Source organism: Pristiophorus japonicus, chromosome 9 (assembly GCF_044704955.1).
Source record: "Pristiophorus japonicus isolate sPriJap1 chromosome 9, sPriJap1.hap1, whole genome shotgun sequence".
Taxonomy (NCBI): Eukaryota; Metazoa; Chordata; class Chondrichthyes; family Pristiophoridae; genus Pristiophorus; species Pristiophorus japonicus.
In genome coordinates, this window is record NC_091985.1 from 69,833,508 (window position 1) to 69,852,566 (window position 19,059).

Sequence of the window (19,059 nt, forward strand, 5' to 3'; positions counted from 1 at the left end):
CAATTTGGTAGAATTTTTCATTAAGGTGGAGAGTGACACGGTTAATTCAGAGACTAGAGTCCTGACCTTAAAGAAAAGTAACTTCGACGGTATGAGACGTGATTTGGCTAGGATAGACTGGCGAATGATACTTAAAGGGTTGACGATGGATAGGCAATGGCAGATATTTAAAGATCACATGGATGAACTTCAACAATTGTACATCAGGGTCTGGAGTAAAAATAAAATGGGGAAGGTGGCTCAACCATGGCTTACAAGGGAAATTAGGGTTAGTGTTAAATCCAAGGAAGGGGCATATAAAGTGGCCAAAAAAAGCAGCAAATCTGAGGACTGGGAGAAAGTTAGAATTCAGCAGAGGAGGACAAAGGGTTTAATTAGGAGTGGGTAAATAGAGTATGAGAGTAAGCTTGCAGGGAACATAAAAACTGACTGCAAAAGCTTCTACAGATACGTGAAGAGAAAAAGATTAGTGAAGACCAATGTAGGTCCCTTACAGTCAGAATCAGGTGAATTTATAATGGGGAACAAAGAAATGGCAGACCAATTAAACAAATACTTTGGTTCTGTATTCACTAAGAAAGACGCAAATAACCTTCCGGAAATATGAGGGGACCGAGGGTCTAGCGAGAAGCAGGAACTGAAGGAAATCCTTATTAGTCAGGAAATTGTGTTCGGAAAATTGATGGGATTGAAGGCCGATAAATCCCCAGGGTCTGATAGTCTGCATCCCAGAGTACTTAAGGAAGTGGCCCTAGAAATAGTGGATGAATTGGTGGTCATTTTCCAACATTCTATAGACTCTGGATCAATTCCTATGGACTGGAGGGTAGCTAATGTAACCCCACTTTTTAAAAAAGGAGGGAGAGAGAAAACAGGGAATTATTGACCGGTCAGCCTGACATCGGTGGTAGGGAAAATGTTGGAATCAATTATTAAAGATGTAATAGCAGTGCATTTGGAAAGCAGTGACAGGATCGGTCCAAGTCAGCATGGATTTATGAAAGGGAAATCATGCTTGACAAATCTTCTACAATTTTTTGAGGATGTAACTAATAGAGTGGACAAGGCGAAGCCAGTGGATGTGGTTTATTTAGACTTTCAAAACAAGGTCCCACACAAAGATTAGTGTGCAAAATTAAAGCACATGGTATTGGGGGTAATGTACTGACTGGCAGAGAACTGGTTGGCAGAGAGGAAGCAAAGAGTAGGAATAAACGGGTCCTTTTCAGAATGGCAGGCAGTGACTAGTGGGGTACCGCAAGATTCAATTCTGGGACACCAGCTATTTACATTATACATTAATGATTTAGATGAAGGAATTGAATGTAATATCTCCAAGTTTGCAGATGACACTAAGCTGGGTGGCAGTGTGAGCTGTGAGGAGAATGCTAAGAGGCAGCAGGGTGACTTGGACAGGTTAGGTGATTGGGCAAATGCATGGCAGATGCAGGATAATGTCGATAAATGTGAGGTTATCCACTTTGGTGGTAAAAACAGGAAGGCAGATTATTATCTGAATGATGACAGATTAGGAAAAGGGGAGGTGCAACGAGACCTGGGTGTCATGTTACATCAGTCATTGAAAGTTGGCATACGGGTACAGCAGGCGGTGAAGAAGGCAAATGGCATGTTGGCCTTCATAGCGAGAGGATTTGAGTACAGGAGCAGGGAGGTCTTACTACAATTGTACAGGGCCTTGGGTGAGGCCACACCTTGAGTATTGTGTACAGTTTTGGTCTCCTAATCTGAGGAAGAACATTCTTGCTGTTGAGGGAGTGCAGCGAAGGGTCACCAGACTGATTCCCGGGATGACAGGACTGACATATGAAGAAAGACTGGATCGACTAGGCTCATATTCAATGGAATTTCTCCTCAACTCAGTTTTAAATGGGCGGCACCTTATTCTGAGACCATATCCCCTAGTTTTAGTTTCCCCTACAAGTGGAAATATCCTCTCTGCATCCACCTTGTCAAGCACCCTCATTATCTCATCAATGGAATTCAATTGAGAGGGGTTCTCATAGAAACATATAAAATTCTGATGGGATTGGACAGGTTAGATGCAGGAAGACTGTTCCCGATGTTGGGGAAGTCCAGAACCAGGGGTCACAGTCTAAGGAAAAGGGGTAAGCCATTGAGGACCGAGATGAGGTGAAACTTCTTCACTCAGAGAGTTGTGGGCATGTGGAATTCTCTACCACAGAAAGTTGTTGAGGCCAGTTCGTTAGATATATTCAAAAAGGAGTTAAATGTGGCCCTTACAGCTAAAGGGGTCAAGGGGTATGGAGAGAAAGCAGAAATGGGGTACTGAAGTGCATGATCAGCCATGATCATATTGAATGGCGGTGCAGGCTCGAAGGGCCGAATAGCCTACTCCTGCACCTATTTTCTATGTTTCTGTGAAGATAGGTTGAGTAGGTTGGGCCCATACACATTGGATTTCAGAAGAATGGGAGGTGATCTTATCGAAACATATAAGATAATGAGGGGGCTTGACAAGGTGGATGCAGAGAGGATATTTCCACTCGTAGGGGAAACTAAAACTAGGGAATATAGTCTCAGAATAAGGTGCCGCCCATTTAAAACTGAGTTGAGGAGGAATTTCTTCACTCAGAGGTTGGAAATCTATGGAATTCTCTGCCCCAGAGAGCTATGGAGGCTGGGTCATTGAATATATTTAAGGCGGAGATAGACAGATCTTTGGGCAATAAAGGAATAAAGGGTTATGGAGAGCAGGCAGGGTAGTGGAGCTGAGTCCATGATCAGACCAGCCATGATATTAAATGGCAGAGCAGGCTCGAGGGGCCTGGTAATCTACTCCTGCTCTTATTTCTTATGTACATATGTACTTATAAGAAATAGGAGCAGGAATAGGCCATTTGGCCCCTCGAGCCTGCTCCACTATTCAATAAGACCATGGCTGATCTGATATTGGCCTCAACTCCTCTCTGCATCTACCCTCTCCAGCCCCCTCAGAATCTTATACGTTTCAATAAGATGACCTCTCATTTTTCTGAACTCCAATGTGTATAGGCTCAACCTGCTCAATCTTTTTCATAAGACAGCCCCTTCATCTCAGGAAACAACTTAGTGAACCGTCTCTGATATGAATCCAATGCAAGTATATGCCTCCTTAAATAAGGAGACCAAAACTGTACACAGTACTCTAGGTGTGGTCTTACCAATGCCCTGTACAGTTGTAGCAAGATTTCCCTACTTTTATACTCCATCCCCCTTGGAATAAAGGCCAACATTCCATTTGCTTTCCTGATTAGCTGCTGTACCTGCATATTAACTTTTTGTGTTTCATGTACAAGGACCCACCGATCCCTCTGTACTGCAGCATTTTGTAATCTTATTCTATTTTTCTTCTTCCTACCAAAGTGGATAACCTCACTTTTTCCCACATTATACTCCATCTGCCAAATTTTTGCCCACTCACTTAACCTATCTATATTCCTTTGCAGATTCTTTATGTTATCTTCCCAACTTGCTTTCCCACCAATCCTTGTATCATCAGCAAATTTGGCTACATTACACTCAGCCCCTATAGATTGTAAATAGTTGAGGTCCCAGCGCTGATCCTTCTGGCACCCCACTAGTTACTGTTTGCGAACCTGAAATTGACCCATTGATCCAGACTCTCTGTTTTCTGTTAGTTAGCCAATCCTCCATCCATGCTAATATGGAAACATAGAAACATAGAAAATAGGTGCAGGAGTAGACCATTCAGCCCTTCGAGCCTGCACCACCATTCAATAAGATCATGGCTGATCATTCACCTCAGTACCTCTTTCCTGCTTTCTCTCCATACCCCTTGATCCCTTTAGCTGCAAGGGCCATATCTAACTCCCTCTTCAATATATCCAACTAACTGGCATCAACAACTCGCTGCGGTAGAGAATTCCACAGGTTAATAACTCCCTGAGTGAAGAAGTTTCTCCTCATCTCGGTCCTAAATGGCTTACCCCTTATCCTTAGACTGTGTCCCCTGGTTCTGGACTTCCCCAACATCGGGAGCACTCTTCCTGCATCTAACCTGTCCAGTCCTGTCAGAATTTTATATGTTTCTATGAGATCCCCTCTCATCCGTCTAAACTCCAGTGAATACAGGCCCAGTCGATCCAGTCTCTCCTCATATGTCAGTCCTGCCATCCCGGGAATCAATCTGGTGAACCTTTGCTGCACTCCCTCAATAGCAAGAACGTCCTTCCTCAGATTAGGAGACCAAATCTGAAAACAATATTCCAGGTGAGGCCTCACCAAGGCCCTGTACAACTGCTGTAAGACCTCTCTGCTCCTATACTCAAATCCCCTACCTATGAAGGCCAACATTCCATTTGCCTTCTTCACCACCTGCTTTACCTGCATGCCAACTTTCAATGGCTGATGTGCCATGACACCCAGGTCTCGTTGCACCTCTCCTTTTCCTAATCTGCCGCCATTCAGATAATATTCTGCCTTCCTGTTTTTGCCACCAAAGTGGATAACCTCACATTTATCCACATTATCCTGCATCTGCCATGCATTTGCCCACTCACCGAACCTGTCCAAGTCACCCTGCAGCCTCTTAGCATCCTCCTCACAGCTCACACCACCACCTAGCTTAGTGCCACCTGCAAACTTGGAGATATTACACTCAATTCCTTCATCTAAATCATTGATGTATATTGTAAAGAGCTGGGGTCCCAGCACTGAGCCCTGCAGCACTCCACTAGTCACTGCCTGCCATTCTAAAAAGGACCCGTTTATCCCGACTCTCTGCTTCCTGTCTGTCAACCAGTTCTCTATCCACGTCAATACATAACCCCCAATGCCATGTGCTTCAATTTTGCACACCAATCTTTTGTGTGTGACCTTGTCAAAAGCCTTTTGAAAGTCCAAATACAGCACATCCACTGGTTCTCCCTTGTCCGCTCTACTAGTTACATCTTCAAAAAATTCTAGAAGATTTGTCAAGCAGGATTTCCCTTTCATAAATCCATGATGACTTAGACTGATCCTGTCACTGCTTTCCAAATGCACTGCTATTTCATCTTTAATAATTGATTCCAACATTTTCCCCAATACTGATGTCAGGCTAACTGGTTTATAATTCCCCGTTTTCTCTCTCCCTCCTTTCTTAAAAAGTGATGTTACATTAGCTACGCTCCAGTCCATAGGAACTGATCCAGAGTCGATAGACTGCTGGAAAATGATCACCAATGCATCCACTATTTCTAGGGCCACTTCCTTAAGTACTCTGGGATGCAGACTATCAGATCCTGGAGATTTATCGGCCTTCAATCCCATCAATTTCCCGAACACAATTTCCTGACTAATAAGGATTTCCTTCAGTTCCTCCTTCTCACTAGACCCTCGGTCCCCTCGTATTTCCGGAAGGTTATTTGTGTCTTCCTTCGTGAATACAGAACCAAAGTATTTGTTTAATTGGTCTGCCATTTCTTTGTTCCCCATTATAAATTCACCTGATTCTGACTGCAAGGGACCTATGTTTGGCTTCACTAATCTTTTTCTCTTCACATATTTATTGAAGCTTTTGCAGTCAGTTTTTATGTTCCCAGCAAGCTTCCTCTCATACTCTATTTTCCATCTCCTAATTAAATTCTTTGTCCTCCTCCGCTGAATTCTAAATTTCTCCCAGTCCTCAGATTTGCTGCTTTTTCTGGACAATTTATCTGCCTCTTCCTTGGATTTAACACTATCCTTAATCTCCCTTGTTAGCCGCGGTTGAGCCACCTTCCCCATTGTATTTTCACTCTATACCGGGATGTATAATTGTTGAAGTTCATCCATGTGATCTTTAAATGTTTGCCATTGCCTATCCACCGTCAACCCTTTAAGTATCATTCACCAGTCCATTCTAGCCAATTCACGTCTTATACCATCGAAGTTATCTTTCCTTAAGTTCAGGACCCCAGTCACTGAATTAACTGTGTCACTCTCCATCTTAATAAAGAATTCTACCATATTATGGTCACTCTTCCCCAAGGGGCCTCGCACAACACGATTGCTAATTAGTCTTTTCTCATTACACATTACCCAGTCTAGGATGGCCAGCCCTCTAGTTGGTTCCTCAACATATTGGTCTAGAAAACCATCCCTAATACACTCCAGGAAATCATCCTCCACTGTATATAGTAGAAAATGAAATTGGAAGACAGAGGAAACAAGAGCTGGAAAATAGACAACAAAGGAGTTTGGCAAGACTAAATGGTATATTCTTCAATGCAAGGAGTATAGAGAATAAGGCAGATGAGCTGAGAGCACAGATAGACACTTGGAAGTAGGATATTATAGCTATTACTGAGACATGGGTGAAAGAAGGGCCATTATGGCAGCTCAATATTCCTGGTTACAGGCTTTTCAGATGGGATAGAGAGGTGGCGGTGGTAAAAATGGAGGGGGGGGGGGGTCGCAGTATTAATTAAAGAAACAATTACAGCTGTGAGAAGGGATGATATGTTAGAGGGGTCATCAAATTAGGCTATATGGGTTGAATTGAAGAACAAAAAAAGGGGCGATCACACTACTGGGAGTGTACTATAGACCCCCAAACAGTCAGAGGGAGATAGAAGAATAAACATGTGGGCAAATTGCTGTGAAGTGCAAAAACTATAGAGCTGTAATAGTGGGCGAGCATTTGGTGCTAGTGATCATAATTCAGTCAGATTTAGAGTTATGGAGAAGGACAAAGAAAAAAAAGTTCTCAATTGGGTTAAAGCCAGGAGGAGTGTGAAATATTAGAAGAGATAAACATAGTAAGAGAGGAAGTATTATGGGGCTTAGCAGCTTTGAAAGTGGATAAATCCCCAGGCCCGGATTAAATGGATCCTAGCTGTTAAGAGGAGCAAAAGAAGAAAAAGCAGAGACTCTTACCCTCATTTTTCAGTCCTCTCTGGCTACAGGTGTGGTGCCAGAGGACTGGAGGACTGCTAATGTATCTTTGTTTGAAAAGGGAGAAAGGAATAGACCGAGTAATTACAGGCCAGTCAGCCTAATCTGAGTGGTGGGAAAATTATTGGAAAAAATCCTGAGGGACAGGTTAAATCTTCATTTGGAAAGACATGGATTAATTAAGGACAGCCAGCAAGGATTTGTTAAGGGAAGGTCATGTCTGACTAACTTGATTGAATTTTTCAAGAAGGTAACCAGGAGGGTCAATGAGGGCAGTGTGTTCGATGTAGTGTATATGGATTTTAGCAAAACTTTTGATAAGGTTCCACATGGTAGACTGGTCATGAAAGTAAAAGCCCATGGGATCCAGGGCAAAGTGGCAAGTTGGATCCAAAATTGTCTCAGAGGCAGGAAGCAAAGGGTAATGATTGATGGATGTTTTTGTTACTGGAAGGTTGTATCCAGTAGGGTTTCGCAGGCTCAGTGCTGGGTCCCTTGCTTTTTGTGGTATATGTCAATGACTTGGACTTGAATGTTGGGGGTATGATTAAGAAGTTTGCAGATGACACTAAAATAGGCTGTGTGGTTGATAATATAGAAGAAAGCTGCAGATTGCAGGAAGATATTAATGTGCTGGTCAGGTGGGCAGAAAAGTGGCACATGGAATTCAATCCCGATAGTGTGAGGTAATGCATTTGGGGTGGTCTAACAAGGCAAGGGAATACACATTAAATGTATGACACTGAAAAGCGTAGAAGAACAAAGGGATCTTGGAGTACAGGCCCACAGATCCCTGAAGGTAGCAGGCCAGGTAGATAAGGTGGTTTAGAAGGCATATGGAATACTTGCCTTTATTAGTCTATGCATGGAATACAAGAGCAAGGAGATTATGCTTGAATTGTATAAAATATTGGTTAGGCCGCAGCTGGAGTACTGTGTGCAGTTCTGGCCACCACATTACAGGAAAGATGTGATTGCACTGGAAAGCGTGCAGAGGCAATTTACAAGAATGTTCCCTGGACTGGAGAATTTTGGCTATGAAGAAATATTGGAGATGCTGAGTCTATTTTCTTTGGAACAGAGGAGACTGAGGGGAGACCTGATTAAGGTGTATAAAATTATGAGGGGCCTGGATAGAGTGAAAAGGAAGGACCGGTTTCCCTTGGTGGAAGGGTCAACAACCCAGGGGCATAGATTAAAGGTAATTGGGAGGAGGTTTAGAGGAGATATGAGGGGAAATTTCTTCACCCAGAGGGTAGTGGTCGTCTGGAACTCACTGCCTGAAAGGGTGGTAGGGGCAGAAACCCTCACCACATTTAAAAAATACTTGGATGTGCACTTGAAGTGCCGTAACCTATGGGGCTACGGACCAAAAGCTGGAAAGTGGTAATGGGCTGGATAGCACTTGGTCGGCTGGCGCGGACACAATGGGCAAAATGGCCTACTTCCGTGCTGTAAATTTCTATGATTCTATGATTCTATGATTACCGCCAACCCTGTGAGCTCTTATCTTGTGCAGTAACCTTTTATGTGGCACCTTATCGAATGCTTTCTGGAAATTCAAATATGCTACATGGCAGTAATATGACATGTGTCCTCCAGTAGTACTATCCCATGAGGTAATTCCAGATCCTCCACTTATTCAACTACAACCTTCAATTCATTTCCATAACTTTCATTATGATGTATTCATTAAGATGCTAATTATGGTGGGGGACAGAAAACACACTTGTTTGACTCCATTCCTGAGAGGAAAGTTATGTTTCCATTCCTTGATAGTTCATTAGGAACTAGTTGTACCTCATTATTTTATGGTCAAGCTATGCATCTTGTGTCACATCGAATAGCACCTATCCATGCCCTGGTGGCCCTATAGTATATGGCTTTGGTTTTCAATGTTAGTATTGAATGCATCACTCATTTCTAATATTTATCAAAAAGGGAACATCAACGTGATTCTCAGTGTTGATCACAGGAGCAGTCAGTGTTTCAGTCATTCCCAATGTCATCAGCTTTTCAAGTCATTGGAAGACCTTCTTTTTCTCCCTTTTATGACATTTCCAGCACAATTCACAAACTGAAAATGTATGATTAGTGGGACGATACCAGTCGTGACCATAGTTGCATAGAAAGCCTTCTTGATGTTGACAGATTTAGAATTTAGAACTTCAAATAAATTGGAATTTTGAGAATTATATTAAGTGTGAAATTAAACTCACTATCCTGAAAATAATTCCTGAGTCCACCACAGACTGAAAACTATTATAATAATGCTTCAGATAAAACCTTTCTCTCACTTGCAAGGACAGTGTGAATGCAACCAATCCTAATAATGGAGAAAAAATAAAACTGATGTATTTTGAGTATGATCCCACAATGAGTTTAATCTCCAGTTCTCCATCTAGTGTTTAATTCAACTCTGTACCTTGTTTCCTTGTTTTGCATTTTTTTAATTTTCTGCTCTTCTTGTTCTCATACTCCACTTGTCCTTTTCTCTTTCATTTGTTTTTTTTGTTATTTTTACATTTGTCTCCTTTTTCCAAGGTAATTCTTTCTGCCATTATATGTTTTTCTTGTACAGATTCAAATAGAACAAAGAGGGGAAAATCCAAGGTGGGCAGGACTACGGACATTGATAAAATTTGATTTGTTTACTGAAATGGATTGGAAACATTTTTATTATGTATTCATTCTTGGGATATGGGCGTCGCTGTCTATTTCGAGTTGCCTTTGAGACGATGATTGTGGGCATTCTTCTCGAACTGCGGCAGTCCATGTGGTACAAAACTGCATTTGCAAACAAAATGTTACATGGGAGGCATCAGAAACATCTCCAATGCATAGTGAGATGAACTGTATATACAGATTCACCTCATGTTCGGCTTATTAGTATCTTTTTATCTCAGGCAGGATAAAACCAGTCAAGTGTTTCAAAGTTCCCTTGAGCGTGCCCATGTACAAATCAGGACAGCATATAACCTTTTAAATTATTTTAGTATTGACATAAAGTTCAAAATATCATTTACTTCCCGGAATTCTTTTTTTGGGACAAAGTTTTTTTAAACTTCCATTTTTCCTCTATTTTCCACACTAGTTCTCACTATGTCTTTAGCCATCATACAACCTTCTTTTATATTGGAAGGAGCTAGATGATAATTCTCTCGAAAGCAGTTATTCCCCCACTAATGTTTGACTGAGAACTTATATTTGTTATACGCAAAGACAATGTTTCCCTTCAAAATGTCCCTCTTCACAAAAATAGCACACTTTGTGGCTGATGAAGCTCATCAGGAGAGTGGCTGGCAGGTTCATGTTATCAGCTAGGCTTGGGATTCAAACACATGATCAAAGGGTTACAACTAGTAGGGTCCCAGAGGAATCAGTCCTGGGGCTTCTGCTATTCATAATCTTCATAAATGACCTTGACAAGGGGTTTGCAAGCAGAATAGCTAAGTTTGCTGACAATACAAAATTGTGTGGGAAAGCAAAATGTGTCACAGAGTCAGATATTATTTAGAGAGATACAAAGAAAGAATTAACACATGGACAGTTGATTGGTAAATTACATTCAACAATGAAAAACAAGGTAATGCATATATATAGGTGCTAAAAATATTAACTATATCTGTACCACTTTACGGAAGGTGGATTAAGAAAATAATTTGGATTTGAAAGCGGCAAATCTTTGAAACTAAGCTTCACACTTATGTCTGTTTGGGAATAAAATGGAGACTATAGGGGTAGGTATGGATTAAGATGATCACAGAACTTAAAAGTTCCTATATTGCTGAGGATAAGATTTAATTGTTGAATGTTGTTTTCTAAGAGCAGTCGACCAGGGTTGAATAGTGGGGTTCTGATGAAATGTTAACTCTGTTTCTCTCTACGGATGCTGCCTGACCTGTTGAGCATTTCCAGCATTTTCGGTATTTATTTCAGATTTTGCTTTTGTTTGAAGAATGGAGATGTGAAGACAGATGAATAATCTGTAGTTTGTTTGATTACCCTTTAGAAATCAGGGCATATTTATGTTTTTCTTTTAAGTAGAGTAAATTCCTTGACATGTCATATTGCACAAGTTCTGTGGAAGCAGCAGGCTATTCTCATTGCTTACTTTCTTGTATTCTTATAGCAATTGCTAAAGCAATCAAAATATTAAAGTAACTACATGTGCAAAAGAGCAGATTCCAAGGCCGGACAAATAATAGATACTAATTTTAAATCATCATCTAGTGGTTGAAAAGAGTCATGCAGAAGTTATCTTTCTCCCTACAAAAACACAAAGAGTTCAGTTTTTCTATTTTCTTTTATATATTTTGCTATATTTTGGTGATGATCAGATGAGTGATTTCAGTGCTATTGATAGGACCTTGTTCTACATTTATCTCTCAGGCATACCATCATGTTTGGAGATCAAAGTCATGGAAAGTCTACAGCGGTCTAACCCTAAAGGGACCACTGGAGACTGCCGATAGAAAGGTAAATCACTTTTTAAAAACTTATGTTAATGTGGATACTGCAGGCCGCTGAAAGCCCGGGCATGTAACCCTTCCATTCACCTCTCACCCTTCCTGAGGGCTGCCTCCGTGTGAAAGCCAGACAAATCTTCCAGCGCCCTGACTGGCAAGCTGCAATGGGATGCCCGATTGTTGCCAACCACTTGAGAGTTTTATGCAAATGAGTCCTGAGGCCCAATTTGCAGCAAGCCTCATGCAGACATCTTCAGGTGTACATTCCAGTCATGCCACCCAATTTATACTCATTTCCAGTGCAAAACCAATTTCTCCCACTGCATATGATGTGAGGTTTGGTCCTAAGGGTATCCCCTAGGAACTGGAGTGAGACTGCTCAACCTCATTTCAAGTAGGATGTACATCTCAAAAATTGAAAGTGAAGCACAAAGTGTATTGCATGATCAAAAAGTGCAGAAGGTTTTGTGGCATAGTGATCAAATTCATTGTGAACTTTATGTAAATAAAATATATTTTTCCTGAAGTTCATTCCCAAGAGAGAAAGGATGAAAGAAAATAAGAATAAGTGGTTTTTCTTTAGCTTAATAATAAATTGATACAAATCTAACTCTGAAACTCAAATCTTAAACCACCATATTTCCCAAAAGGGAGTGGCAGACCAGCACAAAAGGGGAAGATCAATCACCAGCAGCACTCTACCCAAAGCTTGGTTCAGGACAATAACTGTTATATCTGTAAACCTGTATATACCTTGTGTAGCCACCAGAGGGCTAATCCCCTGGAGTCCCAAGGGATCCCACATTCCCTTGGGAGCTCAGGTAGTTAAGGAGGCCTCACAGGCTGGAGAGGCACTCGGGAGACCTGCAATAAAAGACTAAGGTCACACTTTACTTTGAGCTCACAGTATCCAGTCAGACTCTTTATTCATACATAACAACTGGCGATGAGATACAGATGACGAACCCAACGATGCAGAGAACAGTGGGCACCCTGGAGAAATTCTCGGAGGGAGATGATTGGGAAACCTTCATAGAGTGACTCGACCAATACTTCATGGCCAACGAGCTGGAAGGAGAAGTGAATGCTGCCAAACGAAGGGCGATTCTCCTCACCGTCTGCGGGGCACAACGTATGGCTTCATGAAAAATCTACTTGCTCCAGCGAAGCCCATAGAGAAATCGTACGATGATTTGTGCACACTGGTCCAGGAGCACCTGAACCTGAAGGAAAGCGTTCTGATGGTGAGGTACCGGTTCTACACCTACAAAAGGTCTGAAGGCCAGGAAGTGGCGAGTTATGTCGCCGAGCTAAGACGCCTTGCAGGACATTGCGAATTTGAAGGACATTTGGAGCACATGCTCAGAGACTTTTTCGTACTTGACATTGGCCATGAAACCATACTTCGCAAGCATTTGACTGTAGAGATCCCAACCTTGAGTAAAGCCATAGCGATAGCCCAGGCGTTCAATGCCACCAGTGACAATACTAAGCAAATCTCTCAGCACACAAGTGCTGCTACAAGTACTGTGAACAAAGTGATGCTGTTTTCAAAATCACAAAGTACAGGGCAGGCCCCACATGCATGCAGCTGCACGCCCGCAGATGTCTCAGAGTCCACCAGAGGGTGATGAATGCAAGGCCATTAACACCTTGTTGGCGCTGCGGGGGTGATCATCATTTCCATTCATGCTGCTTTAAAGGGTACGTTTGCAAGGGCTGTGGAACAATGGGACACCTCCAACGTATGTGCAGGCGAGCTGCAAACCCTGTCAATCCTGCAAACCACCATGTTGCAAAGGAGGACAGATCCATGGCGGATCACGACGAACCAAAGCCTCAGACCAAGGAGGCAGAGGTATATGGGGTGCACACATTTACCACAAAGTGTCCCCTGATAATGCTGAAGGTTGAATTAAATGGACTCCCGGTGTCAATGGAGCTGGACACGGGCGCGAGCCAGTCCATTATGAGCAAAAAGACTTTTGATAAATTGTGGTGCCGCAAGGCCTCAAGGCCAGTCTTGACTCCCATTCGCACAAAACTGAGAACTTACACAAAGGAACTGATTCCCATAATCGGCAGTGCTACTGTAAAGATCTCCTACAATGGAATGGTGCACAAGCTACCACTCTGGATGGTACTGGGCGCTGGCCCCATGCTACTCGGCAGGAGCTGGCTGGGGAAGGTATGCTGGAACTGGGATGACATCCGAGCGCTCTTGTCCACTGACGACACTTCGTGTGCCCAGATCTTAAACAAGTTCCCTTCGCTGTTTGAATCAGGCATCGGGAAGTTCCAAGGAGCAAAAGTGCAGATCCACCTAATTCTGGGGGCACGACCCATTCATCACAAGGCGAGAGCAGTACCCTACATGATGAGAGAAAGGGTAGAGATCGAGCTAGACCGGTTGCAACGAGAGAGCATCATTTCGCCAATCGAATTCAACGAGTGGGCCAGTCTGATTGTTCCCATCCTCAAGGGAGATGGCACCATCAGAATCTGTGGTGATTAAAAAGTAACTATCAATTGTTTCTCCCTGCAGGATCAATACTCACTACCAAAGCCTGACGACCTTTTTGCTACGCTGGCAGGAGGAAAGACGTTCACGAAGCTGGACTTGACCTCGGCCTACATGACGCAGGAGCTGGAGGAATCATCAAAGGGCCTCACCTACATCAACACGCACAAAGGTCTCTTCGTTTACAACAGATGCTCGTTTGGATTTTGATCAGCCATGGCAATATTCCAGAGAAACATGGAAAGCTTACGGAGGTCAGTCCCGCGCACGGTGGTCTTCCAGGACGACATCTTGGTTACAGGTCAGGAAACAGTCGAGCATCTGCAGAACCTGGAGGAGGTTCTTAGTCGACTCAACTGTGTGGGGCTCAGGTTAAATCACTCGAAGTGCGTTTTCCTGGCGCCTGAAGTGACGTTCCTGGGGAGAAGAATCGTGGCAGACGGCATCAGGCCCACCGATTCGAAGACGGAGGCCACAGAACATGATGGAGCTGCGGTCATTTCCAGGACTCCTGAACTACTTTGGTAACTTCCTACCGGGTCTCAGCACACTGTTAGAACCACTGTATGCCTTACTGCGTAAAGGAGACGAATGGGTTTTGGGCAAAAGCCAAGAAAATGCCTTTCTAAAAGCTAGAAAATTGTTATGCTCTAACAAATTGCTTGTGTTGTATGATCCATGTAAGTGTTTGGTACCAGCATGTGATGTGTCATCGTATGGCATCAGGTGTGTATTGCAACAAGCTAATGAATCTGGGAAATTGCAACCGGTTGCTTGTGCATCCAGAAGTCTGTCTAAGGCTGAGAGAGCCTACAACATGATTGAAAAAGAAGCATTAGCGTGTGTGTATGGGGTAAGGAAAATGCATCAATATCTGTTTGGGCTCAAATTTGAATTGGAAACTGACCAAAAGCCATTGATACCCCTTTTTTCCAAAAGGAAGGGGATAAATACGAATGCATCAGCCCGCATCCAGAGATGGCCGCTCACGTTGTCCGCATACAACTACGCCACCCGCCACAGGCCAGGCACAGAAAACTGTGCCAATGCTCTCTTAGGCTGCCATTGCCCACCACGGGGGTAAAAATGGCACAGCCTGCAGATTTAATCATGGTTATGGAAGCATTCGAGAGTGAGCAATCACCCGTCACAGCCCGACAGATTAGAACCTGGACGAGCCAGGACCCCTAGTAAAAAATTGTGTGCTTCACGGGGGCTAGTCCGGTGTCCCAGTAGAAATGCAAGAAGAGATAAAGCCGTACCAGTGGCGCAAAGATGAAATGTCTGTACAGGCAGACTGCCTTCTGTGGGGTAATCGGGTAGTGGTCCCCAAGAAGAGCAGGGACACTTTCATCAGTGACCTCCACAGTACTCACCCAGGCATCGTAATGATGAAAGTGATAGCCAGATACCACGTGTGGTGGCCCAGTATCGATGCGGACGTAGGGTCCTGCGTGCACAAATGTCACACATGCTTGCAGTTAAGCAATGCACCCAGGGAGGCGCAACTAAGTTTATGGTCTTGGCCCTCCAAATCGTGGTCCAGGGTCCATGTTGACTATGCAGGCCTGTTTTTGGGTAAAATGTTCCTGTGGTTGTAGATGTGTACTCCAAATGGATTGAATGTGAGATAATGTCGGCAAGCACGTCCACTGCCACCACTGAAAGTCTGCGGGCCATGTTTGCCACGCACGGACTGCCTGTTGTCCTTGTGAGCGATAACGGGCCATGTTTCACCAGTGCCGAGTTCAAAGAGTTCATGGCCCATAATGGGATCAAGCATGTTACATCTGCCCCATTCAAACCAGCATCCAATGGTCAGGCAGAGAGAGCAGTGCAAACCATCAAGCAGAGGGAAACTGAAGGCTCACTGCAGACTCGCCTATCCCGAGTCCTGCTTAGCTATCACACGAGACCCCACTCGCTCACTGGGATTTCACCGGCTGAGCTGCTCATGAAAAAGGCACTTAAGACAAGGCTCTTGTTAGTTCACCCTGATGTACATGAACAAGTAGAGAGCAGGCGGCTTCAACAAAGTACATATCATGATAGCGCAAATGTGTCATGTGAAATTGAAATCAATGATCCTGTATTTGTGTTGAACTATGGATAAGGTCGCAAGTGGCTTCTCGGCACTGTTGTGGCCAAAGAGGGGAGCAGGGTGTTTCGGGTCAAACTTTCAAATGGACTCATTCACCGGAAACACTTGGACCAAATCAAACTCAGATTCACGGACTATCCAGAGCAACCCACTTTGGACCCTACCTTCTTTGACCCCCAACATACACACCTGTGGCAACCAACACCGCGGTTGACCACGAAATAGAACCCATCACCCGCAGCAGCCTAGCAGGACTCACCACACCAGGCAGCCCAGCAAGGCCAGCTGCACAGCAGCCCAGTGAGGGCCCAACAAACAATTCGCCAAAACCAGCATTTGCACTGAGACGATCAACCAGGGAAAGAAAGGCCCCAGATCGACTCATCTTGAAAATAGTTACACTGTTGACTTTGGGCGGGGGAGTGTTTTTATATATGTAAACCTGCATATACTTTGTGTAGCCACCAGAGGGCTCATCCCCTGGAGTCCCAAGGGACTCCCACAATCCCTTGGGAGCACAGGTACTTAAGGAGGCACTCTGGAGACCTGCAATAAAAGACTACGGTCACACTTTACTTTGAGCTCACAGTATCCAGTCAGACTCTTTATTCATACTTAACAATAACCAAATCCGTTTGACCACATGTCAACAGACATGGATCTACTAACTCAAGTCTGGAAATCAGAACCAGATTGCCATGGCCCTTAAACTCACAATACATTCAACATATACAGAGTTCTGTTGGTAATCCAATATAATCTACTGCAAATATGGTGTCTTCACAATGCATTATAATTTCATGAAAAAATGCATTTGTAAATGACTGAAATTGTTTTTTAAAGATCATCTGACAGTGAAGAACATTGAATGGTAATGTGTAGTTGGAAACAATGCAAAATTCCATCAGGAATTTAAATGTGTAGGGCATGAGACGTGTACATTTATAGATGCCAGAGAGAGGGGGGAATTTACAGAGGAGTCAGCGGGCGGGATCGGTGACGCGTCGGGTGGCAAATTAGATTTTTTTTAAATGCGGGTCGGACCCCCGTAGTCAACCCGCCGCACCGAGCCTTTCCCACAGGTGCGTGTGTGATCTCCAATCCGAACCGACCCGTAGAGGCAGGTGGCCCAATTAAACGAATTATTGGGCTGTTGACAGACCCTTAATAATGTTTTAACCTTACCTGTTGACTTTAACTGTTTGCTCATGGGATCCACGCTGCTCGAGGACCGTGTCTATGAACCTGAGGTGGGAGTTGAATGGCCATTGCTCCAGTTGATTACTTGACAGCTTCAAATGTACAGTAAAATCTCTCACCTGACAGATCATCACTTTCCTCAGCCATAAGCTGTTTCTCAATCCATTTCCAGCAAAGATTCTGGAGGCTTTTGACTTTCCATTCTCCATTCACTCTTACCTCATTGGAAGAACAGATTGCTTCTGTCATCTCTACTTCACCTGCCATCTATTACATCAACATGGGTGCTCTTTATACTGCCTCACCTTGGTCCTCAGAATCCAATCACGATCATCCCCAACACCAGCAGCACCAGGCACACCAGCAGCACCAGCAACTTCACCAATTTTCTCCGCAATCACCTGATGCTCCAAAAGACAGAGGGCATGAGCACCTGAGCACATTGCTGCCCGGGAGGCCAGGGATGGCCTAACCATAGCCAGATTTATGTCACTTGATGCTGTACATCCTGGCTGCCACATGGTGTACCAGGTTGGCACCACCCCACACCAACACTCTAAAGCATTTCTGCATTGTCCAAGCCATTCCTTTCACACTCACCACCATTGCGGGGTTACCTTTATTTCTCAGCATTCACTGCAAGTCATAAGCATATGGTGTGAGTGATGGGAGAACCTGAGTGCAGTCCTGCACCTCTATGCAGTGATTGTCAGTGTTTGCAACACTTCAATGTTGTAGAACACTGACAGCACAAATGTCAAAAGAAAGTTGGCCATGGTTCCTTTAAGGAAACCAGCTGATGATGCATCATTAATGATGTCACCAGATCTGCTTCCTCTAATTGGCCCGGGAAATACATTGGGCGGGCTTAACAAGCCCCATCAATGTAAATACATTTTCCAGAGTGGGATGGAGCCATGACCCGGCACTCGCCCTGGACTTGCCGAGATAAGGAAAATCCTGGCCAGAGAGAACATTCAGTCAGAGCTAAATTCAAACCTAGGTGCCAGAGGTAGCAAAACACTTGCTGAACCATTACACCACTCATTTTCATCAGTATATTTCTTTTAAAAATCATTAATGTACTTTCTCTCTATCTGTTCTATTAACTAGGAGACAATTGTTCTGAAACATTGCGTGCGAATGACATTGCCATCGTGGCAACAGGTGGAGTTGCAGAATTAGCATCAATTGAGACATAGGGCTAGAAACTTCATTGTGCCCCGTTTGGGACGATAACTTTTGAAATCTCTGAAAAGTATCGCCAGGCGATAATCATTGTTTCTCCTGGGAAATTCAGCTTTAGCGCTCCAAGAGGGAGTGGAGTGCTAAATCAAGCGTTAACCACTTCTCTTAGGGCGCTAAAGTGCATGAGCGGTGCGGTAGTGGCAGAGCGCTGATCAATATGCAGTGCAGTGCTATCGGCAGCAGAGGCTGCTTTTCTCGCTTAAAGGAAGGGCTATTGATGGTTTACAACATTCTTCTATCAGGTCTGTGTGGCCAGGTAACCTGAGCGACTGCCATTACAGTCCCAAACACTGTCAGAGAGTGAAGGGCTTGGACATCGCATAGTAATGAGCCATCAAAGACTTTCAGCAGGCACCAGACTGGTGTGAAGAATAAAGTCTGCCTACCTGAACACTGCTACCTTTAATTAGCGCTCCCCAATCTGCCAGCTGAGGTGGCAACACCTCCCCTTGTTGCCATTGTTCACGTCCAACGATACAGCAGGGGGTGAGGGCCAATTTCACATCCGGGGCGGTAACAGGGCGCTGCACACTTGATGACATCATGATTTACTGGGCGCTAGATACCAAGGCGGTAAGTTTCCCGCCAGTGCTAAACCACCAGGGAAGTTCGCAGGCATCGGT

The 19,059-nt window shown here is 43.9% G+C and overlaps 1 protein-coding gene across 1 annotated transcript in view; it reads right to left on the reverse strand.

The window, feature by feature from the left end:
* Positions 1-19,059, reverse strand: part of spata17 (spermatogenesis associated 17) — a 516,063-nt gene that overhangs the window by 97,409 nt on the left and 399,595 nt on the right. The gene's annotated exons all lie outside the window — the stretch shown is intronic.